General features: G+C 52.1%; 1 long non-coding RNA gene across 3 annotated transcripts in view; it reads left to right on the forward strand.

Moving 5' to 3' along the window:
- LOC146079381 (uncharacterized) overlaps positions 1-20,997 on the forward strand; it is a 124,380-nt gene that overhangs the window by 48,608 nt on the left and 54,775 nt on the right. The window contains exon 4 of one of the 3 annotated variants that reach the window (XR_014474500.1): positions 5,106-5,693. The exons of the other annotated variants lie outside the window; for them this stretch is intronic. This is a non-coding gene — a long non-coding RNA (uncharacterized LOC146079381). Of the gene's footprint in view, positions 1-5,105; positions 5,694-20,997 lie in introns of those variants that run through there. 3 annotated transcript variants of the gene reach the window in all.

Genomic DNA, 20,997 nt, shown 5'->3' on the forward strand with positions numbered 1-20,997 from the left:
TTCCTCCCTAGAAGCAGCTGCAGCCAGTCATACCTCTCCTTCTGTGGCAGGCACCATGTTCCTGTAGACCTGCAGCCGGTCATACCTCTCCTTCTGTGGCAGGCACCATGTTCCTGTAGACCTGCAGCCGGTCATACCTCTCCTTCTGTCGCAGGCACCATGTTCCTTTAGACCTGCAGCCGGTCATACCTCTCCTTCTGTGGCAGGCACCATGTTCCTGTAGACCTGCAGCCGGTCATACCTCTCCTTCTGTCGCAGGCACCATGTTCCTTTAGACCTGCAGCCGGTCATACCTCTCCCTCTGTGGCAGGCACCATGTTCCTGTAGACCTGCAGCCGGTCATACCTCTCCTTCTGTGGCAGGCACCATGTTCCTGTAGACCTGCAGCTGGTCATACCTCTCCTTCTGTCAGAGGCACCATGTTCCTGTAGACCTGCAGCCGGTCATACCTCTCCTTCTGTCGCAGGCACCATGTTCCTGTAGACCTGCAGACTGTCATACCTCTCCTTCTGTCAGAGGCACCATGTTCCTGTAGACCTGCAGCCGGTCATACCTCTCCTTTTGTCGGAGGCACCATCAGTGGCGTAACTACTGTAAGTCAGCCCGAGCAGCCACTTGGGGAGCAAGCAGCAGCAAGGTCTGTGTGGGCGCCAGCACTCACTCGGCGCACTGACATGCTGCTGCCTGCCGCTGCCCACTGACTGAGCACTGGAGGCGAGTCAGCCGCAGCGCAGGTGGGTCCATGGCAGAGATGTCAAATTCCCTCACTGATTCAATTCACTCTACACAGAGCCAGCTATTGGACAGGATGGGTGGGCAGATGGGCGTGCTAGGGTGGCCTGGGATGTGTCGGAGCCAAGGGAAGCAGCAGTGTCTGCTGGTCGCTCTTCCTCTCTCCTGCTTTAGTTTCTCCATTATGCGTGTAACATCATCACATCACACGCTGGGGAAACACGCTGTAGAGGAGCCTGGAGGGGGGGGGCGCCACACACTTTTTGGCAGGGGGGAGCAAAATTTATAGTTACGCCACTGGGCACTATGTTCCTGTAGACCTGCAGCTGGTCATACCTCTCCTTCTGTTGGAGGCACCATGTTCCTGTAGACCTGCAGCCAGCGCAGAGAGCCATGCCAGGGTAGACGGCACACCTATACGGTGCCCACGTCAACCAATGTCAACATAGATACAAATAAACGTGAAAAACCCATGTCGTTCTTTTCCCATGCCAACCTTTTTCTTGTGGCGACCTTTTGACCGTGTCGATCGAATGCATGTTGACCTTTTTGATTTGTCGACCTGCCTGTTAAACAATAGCGGTCGAGCTTTTGACTGTCGACCTAACGATCCACAGCGCCTCTGGCAACAGCCGCTGTGGAAGCGGTACCCAAAGCAAACCACAGCATTGTTCAGATCAGTCACAAAGTATCCTTTAATTCGCAAGCGGTAATTTCCCCAACAATCAGGGGGCGAGATTACGTGACAATAATGCGGCCATACAAAGTACAACTGGAATCCACTTCCCTAAGCCCGATGCCGTCATACTCGGTTGGGTTTTATGTTGCAGCATGTCCTCGGCAGGGAGTGCCAGCTCTTCCAATACCACCTTTGCTGCCCCCGAATCTCACACGTCTAGTCGTCATCTCGTTTGGTAAAGGAATGATAAAAGGAAAATGAGAAAATTACCTCTTTCAACTTATCTCCAATTAGACATACGTCCTGATCTGCTGACTGGTTACTGTCAAACAGGTTTTCAATACGGTTCAATAAACCAGCTGACATTTCCTTGGATAATGTCTGTACAGTAGCCTAAGCCAGTAAGGATTCCCAATCCTGCCAGCCCTCTGTTTTATTTCGCCCTGAGCTAGACAGGTGTGATCAAGGACAAAATATTGCAGGTATTTTGCTGGCAGTACAGGTGTTTGCAGGGCTGGGATCTCGGGATGATCTACACCGAAAGAGACAGCCCTCACTTATGAAGAGACAATTGTACAGGATCAGAATCGCTGCCGGCAGGTTTTAAGGGAGATTTTTATTTTTTCTCCTGCGGGAAGTCAGAGAACACAATACACAAGTTGTTCATAGCGTTGTTGAGTTTGTATGTACTTTCCTTGTTTGTGTGGCTTTCTTCTGGGGTGGGGGTCAGAATGGGTGACCAGCGGGTGGGGTGTCGCCAGTCAAAAGACTGACTGCCGCATCCCAGTAAACCGAATCCTCACAGGGGCTGGGTATAGATACTACCCATCTAACCTTAATTCCCCCCCCTCCCCCCGCAGACTAGCCCTCCCCTCCCCATGCATCCTTCTCCATTAGTGTTGATATGGAAAGTGTTGACACATGGAAAGGTTACATTTTTCACATTTTTTGTTGTCTACAGTATGTCAACACCAGACCACGTGGACCCCCAATTAACATAGTGCGTACCCTCTGATGGCGTACTTTGCTCGCCACACTTCGGGCTAGGTGTCTCGCTCTATAACCGATGAGCTCGTCACACTTTACCATAACTAAACTTAGCCCACGTGGACTTAAAAGTATGAAAAGTCTTAAAAATGAAACAAATCGTGAATAACTCCTTTTCATGTGTCGGCATATCAGCTGTCGACAGATATATTGTTGAACGAATTTGTTCTAAGAGAAAAATAAGACAGAGGAAATATTAGAAAATATGATCAGGCGCGACGGAACATTCTGCGATGAGATTCATTGGTAAAGGAAATACGCCGACTGGACTGTACATTGTTACTGTCGTGTTTACAACATTGTTACAGGAGGTCCTTTGCTGTAGACCGAATCCCTCCTTATCGCCATTTTTGAGGGATAGCAGAGGCGGATTTATCCCTCGTGGGGCCCCAGCCAAGATACCGGTTTGGGGCCCTCCTCCCTGAAACAATCCATAGCACTATATTTTTGCTACTGATCACATACAGAGGATGAAACCGATCAGTGGCCCAAACATTTTTTATCCTATCAAAGAACGTCATAAGGACTTTAAGAGTGTGGGTCGGTCTTTGTGATGTCATGAAGTCAGATAGTTGTCATGCAATGCTCCTTAGGAACCTTGTCAATGGCCAGGATATCTTTATGGGGCAGAGAAGATAGCAAGTTAATGGGCGTACTCCACTAGGAAGGGGGGGGGGGAGTAAAAAGTATTCTCCTGGGTCGTCACCCGGGAGAACAATTGCTTGGATGAAGAGGCTGGTCCAGACACTTTGGTGGTGATGGGTCTCTGAGCTGAATGGGTTAACGAAAATGGTTACCTGCAAGATTCACCGCAACAGCAACTTTATGAAGGTGATGTTGCTGGTTCCACAGTTGGGGTTTAAATACCCTTGGTATTTACCCTTGGTACTTGGCTCCGGTATTCAACGAGTCAGGGGCTCGCTGCCCCTGACCGGTGAATATGAGCTCCTGCGGCGAACGCCGCAGGGAGCCTGAGGACGGTGGCAGGCAGGGAGATGGAAGTCTCCCTGCCTGCCCCACAACGTTTGTGGGGGGGAGGTGGGCTCCCCGGGTTCCAGGCAGCACAGGCTGCCCCCCGGGGGTGCCAGCAGGGGACCGGGCATATTCACTACACCCGATCATGAATATGTAATGATCGGGTGAAGTGAATATATGAATATCTAATGAGCGGCTCGGCTCCGGCCCCTTGCTGGCTGGTCTGTGTAAAAAAAAATATATATATATATTTTTAAATTAAATATATATTCATGTGCTTACAGCACATGAATAAAAATAGCATGCCCCTCCTCAGAATAAAATTCCTGATTTTTTTACACCAATTGTAAAACACAAAACACTTTATTTCAAAAGTTCACATTCCACTTCACCATAAAAAGATAGCGATTGCTACTCGGTGAATCATGGCGAAAAAAACCTTGAAATGTATTCGCCATCTGGTCATTGAATAGGGTGATTCACCGTTTGATGCGGGGTACGCACCAGGACGACCCGCTCACGATGCACATCGTGAGCGGGTCGTCAGTGGCTCGTCCGATCCGCTCACGATGACGCGGGGGGGCACGACCCGCTCACGATGTGCACCGTGAGCGGGTCCGATCCGATGCCGACCTGCACCCGGCTGTATGGTCGTCATTGAGATCCTACCTGCAGCAGGTAGGATCTCAATAACGACCGACCGACCCGCGGGACCGCGCATCGGATCGGTATCGGTCCACACCAGGTCAGAAAAGGGCCCAATCACCACACAATCTACATCCAATTGATCGGAATTAGATCTAGATTGATGGGATCGGGCCCTAGTCGTCCTGGTGTGTACCCAGCATGAGTCACAAATTCGCCTTACAGCACAAAATCGCCATAAAAACCTGGCGAATCAGCCTCATTGAATACCGCCCATTGTATGATAAACTTACATGTATTTAAACCTCATCTGTACAACCAGCAACACCACCATGATAAAGTTGCAGTTGCAACGAAACGCGTCGGTGTATCTTGCAGGTGTCCACCTTCAATGACCCATTCAGCTCAGAGTGTCTATGTTGATAAAAGTCGACATGGACACTAAGTGTCCCAGGTCCCCTCGCATGGCTCGATGTGCTCCCCAGCGCTCTGTTGAGCTCACTATTATATATCCCCTCCATGTCAACTGGGATGTACAAGTCCTTATTTTTTAAATATAAAATTGTAAAAATCTCATGTCAACCCATTTCATGTCGAACTTTTGCTTGTGTCAACCTTTTGACCATGCCGACCTTTTGACTGTCGGCCATTAGAGGTCAACTTTTTGACTTTCGACCTAGACACTGTCAACCGAATGACCGCATCCCGTTCCCTTGATTCATTATCATATTGAAATAACCCAATTTATACGGTTTATTATGTGCCCTGTGCCAGCCTAGCCCTCTGAGCGTGTGACATCATCATGTCTCTGATGACATCATCATCTGGGGAGGCGGCAGCACAGGTGAACGTAATGCTGCCCGGCAGCCACCGCCATCAGGCTGCGGCTCAGGGAACACTGTGTGCCCCCGTTCTGTGCGCTCAGACACTCATAGACATATTTTGTATTCCACGTTGAATTGTCTGTGGAAAGCTGATACTCTGTACACTCCTGTCAGCTCCATAATTGCCTCTCATTAATTGTCAGTCAGAGATGTCACCGTGAGATGGGGTGAGAAGAAAGCGTCTGGGAAGATGCGTCCAGCGAGGTCCTCACGAGGATACAGGGATACACGCTTCTGCAATTACCTCCTGCAGAACATGGCTTCCCTCCATTAGGGTGTCCTAGGAGCATGTTCGATCAGGTAGATGAAAGGCGAGGAACACTTCGCAAATTGCTACACCAGTGTTTTTCGGCCAAGGATAAACAAGCGTGGAGGCCCCGGGAGTGACGTGTTCAAGCCTAAGGTAGAATTTCGAGACTGGAATCAGAGCATTTGAAGAAAACTTTAACTAGCGGGGTCATCTGGACGTTTTAGACCTGGAGGGGAGAACTGCAAGCTGATTAACTTCACCGTGAATATTTCATGTCGAGACTTCGTACCTTTCTTAAATTACTGATATGCAAGAATGTTTCTAAGCCTCGCTGGATCTGAGGACACATTATATCAGCGGCAGAAGCCTTTACAGCTGAGGGGCGGCATGGTTGGGGATTTCAGCGTATGGATCTGGACCGGAGAACTGGGGGAACCTCGAAAAACGCAGCAAACCATTTTTACCCGATTTTGTTTTTAATCGTTAATAGCGCCACAAATGAAAATGTACCAAACATTTTTGGAACAGCAAGGTGTGGAGTTTGTATGTTTTCCTATGTTTGTGTCAGTTTCCATTGGGCGTCTCCTCCCACACTGCAAACACATACTGGTGGGTTAATGGACATCTGGCCAAAATATAATTCACATCTAGGGATGCCAATCCCGGGGGAATTTTTGAAAAATGCAAATTTTAGCGGTTGTTCAGATGCAGCCCGGCATAATCCCAAAATTGAAATCCCTGGGGCTAAATCCCAGGACCACGCCGATACCTATCCCGGGATTGAGCACCCTATTCACATCTATATATAAAAGGCTAGCTAGTAACCACCTCTCACCTCTATGAGGTGAAGTGCCGCCGCTGCCCCCTAGAGGCCACTCGACGCAATAAATTACTCCTTTGTGTGCTAAAAGATGTCATAGCAGAAAGTGAAAGCAATTTTTGCAGGGACACTGATCTGTTTCAAACTTGTAGGATAAGGAGAGAGGGAGCTGTGAAGACAGAGATTGGAGGTAGGAGCAGATAGGGACTGGGGGTGGAGAGTTTGTGGGCTAAAAACTGTCACAGCTCAAAGTGAAAGTAAAAACTGTCACAGCTCAAAATGAAAGTAAAAACGGTCACAGCTCAAAATGAAAGTACCGTAGCCCACACCCCGAGAGCACATGTTTGCTTAATCAACCCAATCCTGATCACAGCAGTCTCCCTGCTGCTGATGGTCTAAAACCTGAACCGTTACCTCCACATTATCTTCATGCTGTCCCTGCCACACTAATATATACACTTTTTTTTTTTGCCACAGGAATTATTACTTGAGACTTTCTTGAATGACGGGACGGGATGCACTTTATTATTCTGTGAGGAAATCCCTATTAAAATCATCTAAAATCATCCCCAGGTTTTGTTTTTAAGTCCTGCTCCTTCCCTGAGTGTCCCCGGTGTCCCAGGACGCGGATTATCCCTGTGGAAGTGTAGCGGGTGTTCCACCAAGTAGATTACAAGACAGTTTGCAGCGAGCTGTCATCACAGGTAAATGGTCCCTGATTGAAGCGCGCAGGGGGAACAATGGGGACTGAGAAGAATTTGGAAAGAATTTATATCAGTTTACACAGAGTAGATGGCACGGGGTGTTTGTGAGCCAAGTGCAAAACAAACAGACGAGATAGCGATTCACGGAGTATGCAAACACGAGGCTGGTGGCGTTACGCCGCGCTCAGCGCCATTGTTTTGGAAACAGATGTTCAGGTCACGGTGGGCTGGGGCGATGTCATCGTTTGTCATCACCCATCACCCGAGGGCTTCATTAGATGACTTAATAAAAAAAAAAGTCAATGGGCAGTTTTCAAGCTGTTTGGTAATTGTGGTGCAGGTTCCCTGTAACCAGCCAGATGCACGGTTACAAGACAATGGCGTACAGAGGCCTGCGCATTGCTCTGCACTCCTCAGCTGGGACCTTACCCGCACTATCCAAATTCATTAAGAAGCGCAGCTGCCCGGCGAGTCCCAGGGTTCACTGCGCTGACAGCTCGTGTCATCAGATTAATTAGCGGAGCTTCTCCAGGGTCCAGCGGTAAAATGTATCATTAAAAGAATGCAGAAAAACACGCAGAAAAAAACCCAAAACATTAATTATTAGAAAAGGGCAGTTCACAAAGTAATAGTTCTGTGGTGCGGGGTAATTGCTGACATCACCTCGGGAAACGGGCGACTAATGGAAAGGATTTACAAGACAGATGTGGGCCAATTCAGACATGTTTGTTTGGGTCCGAATTAGGCCCCTTCCCTGATGTTCATGTTCAAACCCCGGGAACGAACAGCTTCGGCGAGATTCACAGTGGCCGAGCCGTTCATTATAGGAGGGGTGGAATGGGGGCAGGCAGGGTGAACGCCCAGCTTTATATGGGGGTCCTCATAAAAACGTTGGGCGTTCCCCTGCTGAGACAGGTGTGGCGATGTGACGTGAGCGCCCGCCCCGAATTTGGAGTACAGACATCTGAAAAGTATTGACGGTATTTATGTGGTAGCCGGGCACCCCATTTGCATACGTACGGTAACTAATCGCATGGCATGGGCCATTTTAAGGGCGATGCAATCAGTGACGTAACTAAGTTTTGGGAGCGACCCCGCCGTTAGGGGGGGGGGGCGCCCCCCCCCCCAAGCACCCCCAATCCCCCGCCGCCCTTGCAAACCCCCCCCCCCCCCTCCAATCCCCTGCAGCCTTACCTATCGCGCTGGTCCCGGCGGCTCCGTTCTTCTTCTGCTGAGGACCACCACAAAATGGCTGCCCCCATACAGCAGACAGTTTCAGAGAACTGTCTGCTGTATGGGGGCGGCCATTTTATGGTGGTCCTCAGCAGAAGAACGGAGCCGCCGGGACCAGCGAGATAGGTAAGTCTGCGGGGGATTGGGGGGGTGTAACTATAGCACCGCAGCCCCCGGCGCCCCCACGTGCACAGCGCCCCCCCGCGGTGACGGGGGCTGCGGTGCTATAGTTACGCCGCTGGATGCAATTTTCCTATGTAATTTATTCACTGCTCTCTTAGCCCCGGGGGATCGCATCGCACCTCCCGCAAAATCGCATGCGATTTGATAGGGTGTACGATGCCATTACATTAGCTATATAATAATATCATTGTATGACATACAATGAGGTTTTAGGCATCCCCCCACCCCGAAGCGTGGCGAGCTCAGCGTCCTCCGACCTTTTCATACCCCCACTATCCACGTCGGCATGGAGTTGATTTTATATAGTGTGGTAAGCGCAGCGAGCCACCGAGCCCGAAGCGTGGCGAGCGCAGTGAGCCCTGCGAGGGGAGGCGGATTACTTTACATGTATTCCACGTCCGCTCGCCACACTATATAAAATCAACTCGCTGCGAGTAGTAGGTAAAGGAAAGAAGTAGCGAGATTCCTTTGCTAGCAGGCTTCGTGCAATCGTACCACGGGCCGTACGAATGTGCAGTGTATCAATTTTTGGCTGCTGTGCTAATTCGTCAGCAGCAATCAGACCTGAATTGGGCCCACTTTCCAGACTTGTTGCATATTTTGTATGCTATAAAAGTGACGTCTGTCCAGCTTTTTATAAATGGCTCGTCATGAGTGACAGGTGTCAATATAAATAATGTTTTATATATGCGTAGGGGTGTCTGGGGTTGTAGTGTTATGGGGAGAGATGTCTGGGGTTGTAGTGTTATGGGGAGAGATGTCTGGGGTTGTAGTGTTATGGGGAGAGATGTCTGGGGTTGTAGTGTTATGGGCAGAGGTGTCTGGGGTTGTAGTGTTATGGGGAGAGATGTCTGGGGTTGTAGTGTTATGGGGAGAGATGTCTGGGGTTGTAGTGTTATGGGGAGAGATGTCTGGAGTTGTAGTGTTATGGGGAGGGGTGTCTAGGGTTGTAGTGTCATGGGGAGAGATGTCTGGGGTTGTAGTGTTATGGGGACAGGTGCCTGGGGTTGTAGTGTTATGGGGAGGGGTGCCTGGGGTTGTAGTGTTATGGGGAGAGATGTCTGGGGTTGTAGTGTTATGCGTAGGGGTGTCTGGGGTTGTAGTGTTATGGGGAGGGGTGTCTGGGGTTGTAGTGTTATGGGGAGAGATGTCTGGGGTTGTAGTGTTATGGGGAGAGATGTCTGGGGTTGTAGTGTTATGGGGAGAGATGTCTGGAGTTGTAGTGTTATGGGGAGGGGTGTCTAGGGTTGTAGTGTCATGGGGAGAGATGTCTGGGGTTGTAGTGTTATGGGGAGGGGTGCCTGGGGTTGTAGTGTTATGGGGAGGGGTGCCTGGGGTTGTAGTGTTATGGGGAGAGATGTCTGGGGTTGTAGTGTTATGCGTAGGGGTGTCTAGGGTTGTAGTGTCATGGCGAAAGATGTCTGGGGTTGTAGTGTTATGGGGAGGGGTGTCTGGGGTTGTAGTGTTATGGGGAGGGGTGTCTGGGGTTGTAGAGTTATGGGGAGGGGTGCCTGGGGTTGTAGTGTTATGGGGAGGGGTGCCTGGGGTTGTAGTGTTATGGGGAGGGGTGCCTGGGGTTGTAGTGTTATGGGGAGGGGTGCCTGGGGTTGTAGTGTTATGGGGAAAGGTGTCTGTGGTTGTAGTGTTATGGGGAGGGGTGTCTGGGGTTGTAGTGTTATGGGGAGAGGTATCTGGGGTTGTAGTGTTATGGGGAGGGGTGCCTGGGGTTGTAGTGTTATGGGGAGGGGTGCCTGGGGTTGTAGTGTTATGGGGAGGGGTGCCTGGGGTTGTAGTGTTATGGGGGGGGGGGGGGTGCCTGGGGTTGTAGTGTTATGGGGAGAGGTGTCTGAGGTTGTAGTGTTATGGGGAGAGGTGCCTGGGGTTGTAGTGTTATGGGGAGAGGTGCCTGGGGTTGTAGTGTTATGGGGAGGGGTGTCTGGGGTTGTAGTGTTATGGGGAGGGGTGTCTGGGGTTGTAGTGTTATGGGGAGGGGTGCCTGGGGTTGTAGTGTTATGGGGAGGGGTGCCTGGGGTTGTAGTGTTATGGGGAGAGGTGTCTGGGGTTGTAGTTTTATGGGGAGGGGTGTCTGGGGTTGTAGTGTTATGGGGAGGGGTGCCTGGGGTTGTAGTGTTATGGGGAGGGGTGCCTGGGGTTGTAGTGTTATGGGGAGGGGTGCCTGGGGTTGTAGTGTTATGGGGAGAGGTGCCTGGGGTTGTAGTGTTATGGGGAGTGGTATCTGGGGTTGTAGTGTTATGGGGAGGGGTGTCTGGGGTTGTAGTGTTATGGGGAGGGGTGCCTGTGGTTGTAGTGTTATGGGGAGGGGTGCCTGGGGTTGTAGTTTTATGGGGAGAGGTGTCTGGGGTTGTAGTGTTATGGGGAGGGGTGCCTGGGGTTGTAGTGTTATGGGGAGAGGTATCTGGGGTTGTAGTGTTATGGGGAGGGGTGCCTGGGGTTGTAGTGTTATGGGGAGGGGTGCCTGGGGTTGTAGTGTTATGGGGAGTGGTGCCTGGGGTTGTAGTGTTATGGGGAGGGGTGCCTGGGGTTGTAGTGTTATGGGGAGTGGTGCCTGGGGTTGTAGTGTTATGGGGAGAGGTGCCTGGGGTTGTAGTGTTATGGGGAGAGGTGCCTGGGGTTGTAGTGTTATGGGGAGGGGTGTCTGGGGTTGTAGTGTTATGGGGAGGGGTGTCTGGGGTTGTAGTGTTATGGGGAGGGGTGCCTGGGGTTGTAGTGTTATGGGGAGGGGTGCCTGGGGTTGTAGTGTTATGGGGAGAGGTGTCTGGGGTTGTAGTTTTATGGGGAGGGGTGTCTGGGGTTGTAGTGTTATGGGGAGGGGTGCCTGGGGTTGTAGTGTTATGGGGAGGGGTGCCTGGGGTTGTAGTGTTATGGGGAGGGGTGCCTGGGGTTGTAGTGTTATGGGGAGAGGTGCCTGGGGTTGTAGTGTTATGGGGAGTGGTATCTGGGGTTGTAGTGTTATGGGGAGGGGTGTCTGGGGTTGTAGTGTTATGGGGAGGGGTGCCTGTGGTTGTAGTGTTATGGGGAGGGGTGCCTGGGGTTGTAGTTTTATGGGGAGAGGTGTCTGGGGTTGTAGTGTTATGGGGAGGGGTGCCTGGGGTTGTAGTGTTATGGGGAGGGGTGCCTGGGGTTGTAGTGTTATGGGGAGGGGTGCCTGGGGTTGTAGTGTTATGGGGAGGGGTGTCTGGGGTTGTAGTGTTATGGGGAGAGGTGTCTGGGGTTGTAGTGTTATGGGGAGGGGTCACTGGGGTTGTAGTGTTATGGGGAGAGGTGTCTGGGGTTGTAGTTTTATGGGAAGAGGTGTCTGGGGTTGTAGTGTTATGGGGAGGGGTGCCTGGGGTTGTAGTGTTATGGGGAGGGGTGCCTGGGGTTGCATACCTCCCAACAGTCCCGATTTTAGCGGGACAGTCCCGATTATCAGGGCCCACCCGCGGGCGGCAGTGTCCCGCGGTGTGGGGGGGCTGTTGGGAGTCCCCCCTGTCAGCTGCTAAGCAGCGGGGAATAAACGCTGTGCGCATGCGCACAGCGTCTATTCACGCAGCCAGGGGGCTGGGGGCATGGCTAGAGGCTCACAGAGCCTCTGGGTCATGCCCCCATAGCGGCAAAATGGGGGCATGGACTCGTGGGAGAGCCGCGAGTATAGGCCACGCCCCCAAATTAGGCCATGCCCCCGAAATTTATGGGGAGAGGTGTCTGGGGTTGTAGTGTTATGGGGAGGTGTGCCTGGGGTTGTAGTGTTATGGGGAGGGGTGCCTGGGGTTGTAGTGTTATGGGGAGAGGTGTCTGGGGTTGTAGTGTTATGGGGAGGGGTGTCTGGGGTTGTAGTGTTATGGGGAGAGGTGTCTGGGGTTGTAGTGTTATGGGGAGGGGTGCCTGGGGTTGTAGTGTTATGGGGAGGGGTGCCTGGGGTTGTAGTGTTATGGGGAGGGGTTTCTGGGGTTGTAGTGTTATGGGGAGAGGTGTCTGGGGTTGTAGTGTTATGGGGGGGGGGGGGTGCCTGGGGTTGTAGTGTTATGGGGAGAGGTGTCTGAGGTTGTAGTGTTATGGGGAGTGGTGCCTGGGGTTGTAGTGTTATGGGGAGGGGTGCCTGGGGTTGTAGTTTTATGGGGAGAGGTGTCTGGGGTTGTAGTGTTATGGGGAGGGGTGCCTGGGGTTGTAGTGTTATGGGGAGGGGTGCCTGGGGTTGTAGTGTTATGGGGAGGGGTGCCTGGGGTTGTAGTGTTATGGGGAGAGGTGTCTGGGGTTGTAGTTTTATGGGGAGAGGTGTCTGGGGTTGTAGTGTTATGGGGAGGGGTGCCTGGGGTTGCATACCTCCCAACAGTCCCGATTTTAGCGGGACAGTCCCGATTATCAGGGCCCACCCGCGGGCGGCAGTGTCCCGCGGTGTGGGGGGGCTGTTGGGAGTCCCCCCTGTCAGCTGCTAAGCAGCGGGGAATAAACGCTGTGCGCATGCGCACAGCGTCTATTCCCGCAGCCAGGGGGCTGGGGGCATGGCTAGAGGCTCACAGAGCCTCTGGGTCATGCCCCCATAGCGGCAAAATGGGGGCGTGGACTCGCGGGAGAGCCGCGAGTATAGGCCACGCCCCCAAATTAGGCCACGCCCCCGATATTTATGGGGAGAGGTGTCTGGGGTTGTAGTGTTATGGGGAGGGGTGCCTAGGGTTGTAGTGTTATGGGGAGTGGTGCCTGGGGTTGTAGTGTTATGGAGAGAGGTGTCTGGGGTTGTAGTGTTATGGGGAGTGGTGCCTGGGGTTGTAGTGTTATGGAGAGAGGTGTCTGGGGTTGTAGTGTTATGGGGAGGGGTGCCTGGGGTTGTAGTGTTATGGGGAGGGGTGTCTGGGGTTGTAGTGTTATGGGGAGGGGTGTCTGGGGTTGTAGTGTTATGGGGAGAGGTGTCTGGGGTTGTAGTGTTATGGGGTTGTAGTGTTATGGAGAGAGGTGTCTGGGGTTGTAGTGTTATGGGGAGGGGTGTCTGGGGTTGTAGTGTTATGGGGAGGGGTGCCTGGGGTTGTAGTGTTATGGAGAGAGGTGTCTGGGGTTGTAGTGTTATGGGGAGGGGTGCCTGGGGTTGTAGTGTTATGGAGAGAGGTGTCTGGGGTTGTAGTGTTATGGGGAGGGGTGCCTGGGGTTGTAGTGTTATGGGGAGGGGTGCCTGGGGTTGTAGTGTTATGGGGAGGGGTGCCTGGGGTTGTAGTGTTATGGGGAGGGGTGCCTGGGGTTGTAGTGTTATGGGGAGAGGTGCCTGGGGTTGTAGTGTTATGGGGAGTGGTGTCTGGGGTTGTAGTGTTATGGGGAGGGGTGTCTGGGGTTGTAGTGTTATGGGGAGGGGTGCCTGGGGTTGTAGTGTTATGGAGAGAGGTGTCTGGGGTTGTAGTGTTATGGGGAGGGGTGCCTGGGGTTGTAGTGTTATGGGGAGGGGTGCCTGGGGTTGTAGTGTTATGGGGAGGGGTGCCTGGGGTTGTAGTGTTATGGGGAGGGGTGCCTGGGGTTGTAGTGTTATGGGGAGAGGTGCCTGGGGTTGTAGTGTTATGGGGAGTGGTGTCTGGGGTTGTAGTGTTATGGGGAGGGGTGTCTGGGGTTGTAGTGTTATGGGGAGGGGTGCCTGGGGTTGTAGTGTTATGGAGAGAGGTGTCTGGGGTTGTAGTGTTATGGGGAGAGGTGTCTGGGGTTGTAGTGTTATGGGGAGTGGTGCCTGGGGTTGTAGTGCTATGGGGAGGGGCGGGGCAGCCGAGAGCTATGCCGGGCCCCGGTAAAATGTGGAGGGCGTGGCCTAATCGCGGGAGGCTATGCCCCAAAAATGTTTGGAGGTGGAGGCTAATCGTGGGAGGCTATGCGTCCCCCCCTAGCAGCAGCACACACCTTCAGCATGTACTGGCCGGCAACAGGCAGTAGAGGTGTATGCTGCTGCCCGGGATGGACGAAGAAGGGGGTACCAGGGCCCCTGCCGGGCCCCTCCAGTAAGCCCGGGCCCGGGTAATAAGTACCCTCCCCCCCTCTCGGCTCCCCTAGGGAGGGGTGTATGGGGTTGTAGTGTTATGGGAAGGGATACCAGCAAATGAGCTGAACATATATTGATGTGTCCGTGGGGAAAATGGGGCAGGATGGTGTCTGTGAAGAGGGCTCTGCACATTTTACATCTGCCCCCCTGCAGTGCACATGGTTCTTTCCATCTAAGAAGGATTTTGTCAGAAAGATTGAACTAGAATAAGGCCCATGGAGAGTTCACTAACTGCCACATTTTCCAGAGCACAATGGTGATGCATTGTGAATGGTAGGTGGACGTTTTGCCACATCACTCAGGAATGAAGCAACCAGTTACAACACCAATTAGAACCTGCATATCTATGGACCAATAGGTTTTATTTGTTACAGGATGCCCTGCTCAGGCAAAGATGATGTCATTGTTCTTGTCTTGGTCACGTCATCATGGCTCAGTACAGTTTTGCCAGATTGAGGGGGGGAGGTGTGTGTGTGTATCTCCAAGTTTGGAGGTTGGTAAAGGCTGGGCGAGAATTTTGGAAACAGCTTTTCATTGGGGGGTTTTTGGGGAGAAAATGTTACTCACACAGATTTTGGAGAAAACTTTCAAAGTAGTAGTATACATAAATAACATTATTCTCCATCTTGCTGTAGGTTATGTTTTATTTAAAAAAATAATATGTTATTTCACAGTTTATTATTGCTCATATTATCAATTATATAAAGGGGCCCCAAAAAGTTTTCAGTTTAAATAAATACAACCACAAACTCAGTAACAAGTTGAAAAGATTAATTAAATTAACCTAGAAATTAAAAAAAAAAAAAAAAAACTTTGCCAATTCATAGTGCTGGGGTGAAACGGGACATTTGTGAGGTCGACAGTGGGGTAACTGTCTCATTAGATCGCAGTAACACTCTGATAATACAGCAATAAGGTCTCATTACCCCGCAGGTGCTCGGTGGATCCGTCTGTGAGGACTGAGTGCTTATAGCGCCATCTAGTGTCCAACAGCGTTCAATGATTAACTCGTTCATTCAGAATACGAATCATAACACGTTCTATCGAAGGTGAGATTTTGCTACGGGCAACCAGTCAGATTCTCTCTATTATCTTCTAGAAGATACTAAAAGAATAAGAAGTCAAATCGGATTGGTTGTGTAGACCCAATTTAGTTCGATATGCATTGTGTCAACCACTAAAGGTCGACACCTGAAACAGGTGGCTGATGTCAACGGGGTTGGAAGGTTGACAATTATTAGGTTAACAATGGCAAGGTTAACAATGAAAAGGTTGACATGAGGTTTTTCACAGTTTTTTGCCCCGAATGTCAACATGAACACCGTCAAAGTGTTCCGCTGCACTCGGCACACTATTATATTCTCCCCCCACGCCCTAGTGGATGGTAGGGCATGAGATACCGCCTGTCGGCACATGTCGGCTCAAAAAACAGTGAAAAACAACCAGTCCTGCCTATTCCCAGAGACCTCTCACATCTGTCATTTCTCTCCACTGGCCGAAAACCACTGGTGGTTCAAACGACCAATGGCAGGTATGTATGCTTGCGCAAAGGGAAGGGATGGTTATGAGGAAAGGCTAGCCAGCTAAGGTAGGTTTACCATGGAGAAGAGTTATCTAAGAGGAGATAAAATGAATATACTGTATACAAATACATAACGGTTCAATACAGAGAACTGCCAGGTGATCTGTTTACCATGAGGTCTGTATACAGGACTTGCGTTCACCCACCAAGGTTAGCAGGGAGGACGGTTTTCACCCAGGTTAGGAAGAGATTCTTTACAGTAAGAGCAGTAATATATGGAATACTCAGCTAGAGAAGGCTATGATGGCAGACGTAATGGATACATTTAAAAAAAGGGTTAGACATATTTTTGCAGAAATAAAGTATACAGGGTTAGAACCACTAATCATTATTAACTATAGCTGACGGGTAATAAATAGGACACTTGGGGATGTCGGGTTCTAGTTTATACAGTAACAGATAGGCAGTAACCTCATCCGGGTCATTACCGTGCGGGGGATCATATATAGGTTGAACTTGATGGCCTAAAGTCTTTTCAACCTCAACTACTATGTAAAAATGTCAATTAATCTCTATAGAATTGATATATTCTCATTATCTTCATACTAATAAAATAATCATTGGTGGATGTAAATCATTAGGTCTACAGTGTCTAGGTGGACCCCAGGTGGTCTACATGAAGAGAGTTGACATGGGGAAAAGGTATTTGCAGGATCCCAGCGTCCTTGGTAGCAGTAATCCCCCATCATTGCAGAGTCCCCAAGTCCTTGGTAGCAGTAGTCCCCCATCATTGTAAGGTCCCAGCGTCCTTGGCAGCAGTAGTCCTCCATCATTGCAGGGTCCCAGCGTCCCTGGTAGCAGTAGTCCCCATCATTGTGGGGTCCCAGCATCCTTGGTAGCAGTAGTCCCCCATCTTTGCAGGGTCCCAGCGTCCTTGGTAGCAGTAGTCCCCATCATTGTGGGGTCCCAGCGTCCTTGGTAGCAGTAGTCCCTCATCATTGCAGGGTCCCAGTGTCCTTGGTAGCAGCAGTCCCCATCATTGCAGGGTCCCTAAGTCCTTGATAGCAGTAGTCCCCTTATCATTGCAGGGTCCCAGCATCCTTGGTAGCAGTAGTCCCCCATCATTGTAGGGTCCCAGTGTCCTTGGTAGCAGTAGTCCCCCATCATTGTAGCGTCCCAGCATCCTTGGTAGCAGTAGTCGTCCATCGCTGCAGGGTCCCAGCGTCCTTGGTAGCAGTAGTCGTCCATCGCTGCAGGGTCCCAGCGTCCTTGGTAGCAGTAGTCGTCCATCGTTGCAGGGTCCCAGTGTCCTTGGTAGCAGTAGTCCCCCATCATTGCAGGATCCCAGCGTCCTTGGTAGCAGTAGTCCCCATCATTGCAGGATCCCAGCGTCCTTGGTAGTAGTAGTTCCCCATCATTGCAGGATCCCAGTGTCCTTGGTAGCAGTAGTCCCCATCATTGCAGGATCCCAGCGTCCTTGGTAGCAGTAGTTCCCCATCATTGCAGGATCCCAGTGTCCTTGGTAGCAGTAGTTCCCCATCATTGCAGGATCCCAGTGTCCTTGGTAGCAGTAGTCCCCATCATTGCAGGATCCCAGCGTCCTTGGTAGCAGTAGTCCCCATCATTGCAGGATCCCAGTGTCCTTGGTAGCAGTAGTCCCCATCATTGCAGGATCCCAGCATCCTTGGTAGCAGTAGTTCCCCATCATTGCAGGATCCCAGTGTCCTTGGTAGCAGTAGTTCCCCATCATTGCAGGGTCCCAGTGTCCTTGGTAGCAGTAGTTCCCCATCATTGCAGGATCCCAGTGTCCTTGGCAGCAGTAGTCCCCATCATTGCAGGGTCCCAGTGTCCTTGGCAGCAGTAGTCCCCATCATTGCAGGGTCCCAGTGTCCTTGGCAGCAGTAGTCCCCATGATTGCAGGGTCCCAGTGTCCTTGGTAGTAGTAGTCCCCCATCATTGCAGGGTCCCAGCGTCCTTGGTACCAGTAGTCCCCATCATTGCAGGGTCCCAGTGTCCTTGGTACCAGTAGTCCCCATCAAAGCAGGGTACCAGCGTCCTTGGTAGCAGTAGTCCCCCATCATTGCAGGGTCCCAGTGTCCTTGGTAGTAGTAGTCCCCCATCATTGCAGGGTGCTAGTGTCCTTGGTAGCAGTAGTGCCTCATCATTGCAGGGTCCCAGCATCCTTGGTAGCAGTAGTCCCCATCATTGCAGGGTTTCAGTGTCCTTGGTAGCAGTTGTCCCCCATCATTGCAGGGTCCCAGCGTCCTTGGTACCAGTAGTCCCCATCATTACAGGGTCTCAGTGTCCTTGGTAGCAGTAGTCCCCCATCATTGCAGGGTCCCAGCTTCCTTGGTAGCAGTAGCCCCCATCATTGCAGGGTCCCAGCGTCCTTGGTAGCAGTAGTCCCCCCATTATTGAAGGGTCCCAGTGTCCTTGGTAGCAGTAGTCCCCCATCATTGCAGGGTCCCAGTGTCCTTGGCAGCAGTAGTCCCCATGATTGCAGGGTCCCAGTGTCCTTGGTAGTAGTAGTCCCCCATCATTGCAGGGTCCCAGCGTCCTTGGTACCAGTAGTCCCCATCATTGCAGGGTCCCAGTGTCCTTGGTACCAGTAGTCCCCATCATTGCAGGGTACCAGCGTCCTTGGTAGCAGTAGTCCCCCATCATTGTAGGGTCCCAGTGTCCTTGGTAGTAGTAGTCCCCCATCATTGCAGGGTCCTAGTGTCCTTGGTAGCAGTAGTGCCCCATCATTGCAGGGTTTCAGCGTCCTTGGTAGCAGTTGTCCCCCATCATTGCAGGGTCCCAGCGTCCTTGGTACCAGTAGTCCCCATCATTGCAGGGTCTCAGTGTCCTTGGTAGCAGTAGTCCCCCATCATTGCAGGGTCCCAGCTTCCTTGGTAGCAGTAGCCCCCATCATTGCAGGGTCCCAGCGTCCTTGGTAGCAGTAGTCCCCCATCATTGCAGGGTCTCAGCATCCTTGGTACCAGTAGTCCCCATCATTGCAGGGTCCCAGCTTCCTTGGCAGCCATAGTCCCCCATCATTGCAGGGTCCCAGCATCCTTGGTAGCAGTAGTCCCCCATCATTGCAGGGTCCCAGCGTCCTTGGTAGCAGTAATCGTCCATCGCTGCAGGGTCCCAGCGTCCTTGGTAGCAATAGTCGTCCATCGTTGCAGGGTCCCAGCGTCCTTGGTAGCAGTAGTCGTCCATCGTTACAGGATCCCAGTGTCCTTGGTAGCAGTAGCCCCCATCATTGCAGGGTCCCAGCGTCCTTGGTAGCAGTAGTCGTCCATCGTTGCAGGATTCCAGTGTCCTTGGTAGCAGTAGCCCCCATCATTGCAGGGTCCCAGTGTCCTTGGTAGCAGTAGTCCCCCATCATTGCAGGGTCTCAGCATCCTTGGTACCAGTAGTCCCCATCATTGCAGGGTCCCAGAATCCTTGGCAGCCATAGTCCCCCATCATTGCAGGGTCCCAGTGTCCTTTGTAGCAGTAGCCCCCATCATTGCACGGTCCCAACGTCCTTGGTAGCAGTAGTCCCCATCATTGCAGGGTCCCAGCATCCTTGGTAGCAGTAGTCCCCCATCATTGCAGGGTCCCAGCGTCCTTGGTAGCAGTGGTCCCCCATGATTGCAGGGTCTCAGCATCCTTGGTAGTAGTCTCCCATCATTGCAGGGTCTCAGCGTCCTTGGTAGCAGTAGCCCCCATCATTGCAGAGTCCCAGCGTCCTTGGTAGCAGTAGTCCCCCATCATTGCAGGGTCTCAGCATCCTTGGTACCAGTAGTCCCCATCATTGCAGGGTCTCAGCATCCTTGGTACCAGTAGTCCCCATCATTGCAGGGTCCCAGCTTCCTTGGCAGCCATAGTCCCCCATCCATGCAGGGTCCCAGCATCCTTGGTAGCAGTAGTCCCCCATCATTGCAGGGTCCCAGCGTCCTTGGTAGCAGTAGTCGTCCATCGTTGCAGGGTCCCAGCGTCCTTGGTAGCAGTAGTCCCCCATCATTGCAGGGTCCCAGTGTCCTTGGTAGCAGTAGCCCCCATCATTGCAGAGTCCCAGCGTTCTTGGTAGCAGTAGTCCCCATCATTACAGGGTCTCAGCATCCTTGGTAGCAGTAATCCCCATCATTGCAGGATCCCAGCGTCCTTGGTAGCAGTAATCAACCATCATTGCAGGGTCCCAGCGTCCTTGGTAGCAGTAGTCGTCCATCGTTGCAGGGTCCCAGCGTCCTTGGTAGCAGTAGTCGTCCATCGTTGCAGGGTCCCAGTGTCCTTGGTAGCAGTAGCCCCCATCATTGCAGGGTCCCAGTGTCCTTGGTAGCAGTAGCCCCCATCATTGCAGAGTCCCAGCGTTCTTGGTAGCAGTAGTCCCCATCATTGCAGGGTCTCAGCATCCTTGGTAGCAGTAATCCCCATCATTGCAGGATCCCAGCGTCCTTGGTAGCAGTAATCAACCATCATTGCAGGATCCCAGCGTCCTTGGTAGCAGTAATCCCCCATCATTGCAGGATCCCAGTGTCCTTGGTAGCAGTAGCCCCCATCATTGCAGGGTCCCAGCGTCCTTGGACCAGTGGTCCCCCATGAATGCAGGGTCCCAGCGTCCTTGGTAGCAGTAGTCCCCATCATTACAGGGTCTCAGCATCCTTGGTAGCAGTAATCCCCATCATTGCAGGATCCCAGCGTCCTTGGTAGCAGTAATCAACCATCATTGCAGGGTCCCAGCGTCCTTGGTAGCAGTAGTCGTCCATCGTTGCAGGGTCCCAGCGTCCTTGGTAGCAGTAGTCGTCCATCGTTGCAGGGTCCCAGTGTCCTTGGTAGCAGTAGCCCCCATCATTGCAGGGTCCCAGTGTCCTTGGTAGCAGTAGCCCCCATCATTGCAGAGTCCCAGCGTTCTTGGTAGCAGTAGTCCCCATCATTGCAGGGTCTCAGCATCCTTGGTAGCAGTAATCCCCATCATTGCAGGATCCCAGCGTCCTTGGTAGCAGTAATCAACCATCATTGCAGGATCCCAGCGTCCTTGGTAGCAGTAATCCCCCATCATTGCAGGATCCCAGTGTCCTTGGTAGCAGTAGCCCCCATCATTGCAGGGTCCCAGCGTCCTTGGACCAGTGGTCCCCCATGATTGCAGGGTCCCAGCGTCCTTGGTAGCAGTAGTCCCCCATCATTGCAGGGTCCCAGCGTCCTTGGTAGCAGTGGTCCCCCATGATTCCAAGGTCCCAGCGTCCTTGGTAGAAGTAGTCCCCCATCATTGCAGGATCCCAGCGTCCTTGGTAGCAGTAGTCCCCCATCATTGCAGGATCCCAGCGTCCTTGGTAGCAGTAGTCC

This window comes from Crinia signifera, chromosome 5 (genome assembly GCF_055691185.1).
Source record: "Crinia signifera chromosome 5, ASM5569118v1, whole genome shotgun sequence".
Classification (NCBI taxonomy): domain Eukaryota; kingdom Metazoa; phylum Chordata; class Amphibia; order Anura; family Myobatrachidae; genus Crinia; species Crinia signifera.